The sequence below is a fragment of the Salvia hispanica genome, chromosome 6 (genome assembly GCF_029641045.1).
Source record: "Salvia hispanica isolate PSC_SH4W2 chromosome 6, Shi_PSC_v1, whole genome shotgun sequence".
NCBI lineage: Eukaryota > Viridiplantae > Streptophyta > Magnoliopsida > Lamiales > Lamiaceae > Salvia > Salvia hispanica.
This window is the reverse complement of record NC_142697.1, coordinates 25616907-25619692: the sequence shown is the minus strand read 5'-3', so window position 1 is coordinate 25619692 and position 2786 is coordinate 25616907. Positions and strand designations below refer to the sequence as shown.

Here is a 2786-nt window from a genome sequence, read left to right as displayed (position 1 = left end):
ATGACCTGACACCACGTGTCCCAACAATACCACATGTTCTAGCAAAAACTCACATTTACTCAACCTAGCAATAATTTGTTTATCTCGCAGAACTTGTAGTACTGACTGCAAGTGATTAACATGTTCATCTGTACTTCATGAATATAATAGTAAGTCAATAGAAATAATCACTAGCGGATCCAGGAATAGTTGAGAGAATTTGTTCATCAATGCCATAAATAATTGTAGGTGCAATAGTTTATTCGAAAGGCATAACCAAAACTCATAATGGTCGTACTGAGTTCAAAATAGTGTCTCTGCAATATTCTCTTTAGCTATCTTCAACTGATGACATCTTGATCGAAAATCAGTACTCGAAAACAGTTGCATACCTTCAAATTGATTACCTGGAACAATATATTGATTACCGCAAAATATCACTTGATCTTGTCTCGATGATTATATTACCATTTCTTTTACTTGACAAGCTACATTGATTCGATGAAGTGAAAACCAATCTATACCCATAATAATATCAAAACTTGTGTATGAACAAGAGAATCAATATCCGCTGGCAGCTCAATTGACTTAACTCGCAACACGTTCTCTAGAAAACCGTGTATATTGAAATAATGTCAGCTCATAATCAACAAACGTAGTTCCTTGATTAAAGACAAAACCTTATCTGCTTCTTATCACAATACACTTCTTTGCATATATTTAGCATTGAGTTCTCTAGAAAAATCGTCTGAACTGAATACCAGAATACCAAAGGCTGTATCATAGCTTGTGGGACTGTATCCCACCAAGAGTAAGTATTTCTTCAAAGAAGAGATACCCTATAATCAAAACCTTCTTCTTACATATAACTCATTTGATTGAACACCGGTTCTATCACTCTAACTATATCCCAGCCTTTCTGATTAGTCCCATAAAATCAACACTTCTACTTTTACGAGCACTTCAAAACTTCTACCTCTTTACCTCATCATTGGTCCATGTACCAAAAATCCCAATATGATGCAACATGTATATGAAATGTTTCAATTAATTGATGATGCATGGCGGCTGACCCTTCTCTCCTCGGTGACGCATGTTCATGATAATACAAATGCAAATAAAGCTTATGTATCATATGATATACATGAATACTATGTCCCAACAGGATTCTATCCCCGCTCTGATACCACCTAAACTGTCACACCTCAACCCTTATGACTTATACACTTACTATAAGTAAATTCAAAATTAAAATAATCAATCCACACTCAAGTACATAAAATGCACATATTATACAATTTCAAAACCCAACACTTATCAATTACATATTTCAAACCATTCTAAACTGCAGTGGGACCCTCTCACCACTCTATATACTACACAATTATCTACATGCAAAAAATAATGAGGAGGAGAAGGTTGCCAAAATACGTCAGCCGCCGACCCTAATAACATGTGGAGTTTCTACGACCCACGTCAACGAATAATTTCACTGATATCTTATTCCTGAAAAATATTAGTGGTTTATATGAGCTACAACTCAGTGTATATAAACCTTACCTTTAATTCCACATACAAATATCAAACACAATTATTCACCAATATATATCACCGGAAGTAATAAATATCATAAATAATTTAATATTCATATGCATATGCCTCTATGATCCTTTTAATATTCTGTGACTGAGCAAGCCTGGTATCTGCCCGGGATTTCCATTGTATACGACCTGCAGGTTCCTTTTTAATTATTTGACATTTCCACGAAGGCCCCTTTTTGATTTGACCTTTCCACGAAGGCCCCTCTTCGCATATTTTCTTTAACCCGTAGGTCCATTATCATTGTATATGACCCATAGGTCTTTTTCCATTGTATATCAGATACAGAGTAAGACAGTCACATATCATCTTTAATCTCATGACTCGAATAATTCCAATAACATACATCAAACATATCCATTGCACCAATTACATATCCATATAATCCATCAATAACTTCAATACTATAGATAAACATATTCATTGCACAAATCACACATCCATCATTCACAACATCAATATCAAATACTCCACACATAACCATTTCAGGCTCACATCATATAATTCAAATATTTATTCCAATTTAACACATAGCAATCCATCACATAATATATGTAAAATTAAAAGTATGATTTATACATACCTGATTAAGATAGATAATTTGATTGAGTACTCGTTCGGGTGTTTCACTCATAGCCTTGATCCTCTAAGACTCACTAAATAATTGTACAAGAGTCCTCTTCATCTTTCTCCACTATTTTCTCTACGCTCTTCCTTCTCTTTCCTTTCTTTTCTTTCTCCCTCTAACTCTCGATTTTATTTCCTCTGCCCCTTTTTCCTATTGAAAACTAAGAGTATATATATCTTATAAAGTGGGATTGCCCTTTTATAAAATATAAGACCGACTTAGTAGGAATAGTTTAATATATTTTGTTTTATTTCTTTTCTTTAAGATTATCTATTAAATTATTAGTTTGTATTGCACACTAATTAATAAATATGCATTCGTAAACATCTACCAAATGTCATCAAATTTACAAAAGAAGTGTATTCAGCATACACGTGTATACACATATTTTCGTGCACAAATCTTTTAACTAACCACTTATATATATCTCTAATATTATAACTAATAACTTGGATAATTAATTATACATATCTAAATTATGTTAAGATAATGAAGTCATATTAAATTTAAAATTATTCAATTAATATGTCTATATATAATACGAATGATAAGTGAAATAAATAGTTATGCAAATGATAGA

General features: G+C 32.5%; 1 long non-coding RNA gene across 1 annotated transcript; it reads right to left on the bottom strand.

Moving 5' to 3' along the window:
• Positions 1–762: 762 nt before the first annotated feature.
• On the bottom strand, positions 763–2358 carry LOC125207845 (uncharacterized). The gene is made up of 2 exons (XR_007174028.2): positions 2162–2358; positions 763–1485 (listed from the first exon to the last, which is right to left on the bottom strand). It is a non-coding gene; the product is annotated as an uncharacterized LOC125207845 (long non-coding RNA).
• Positions 2359–2786: the final 428 nt, after the last annotated feature.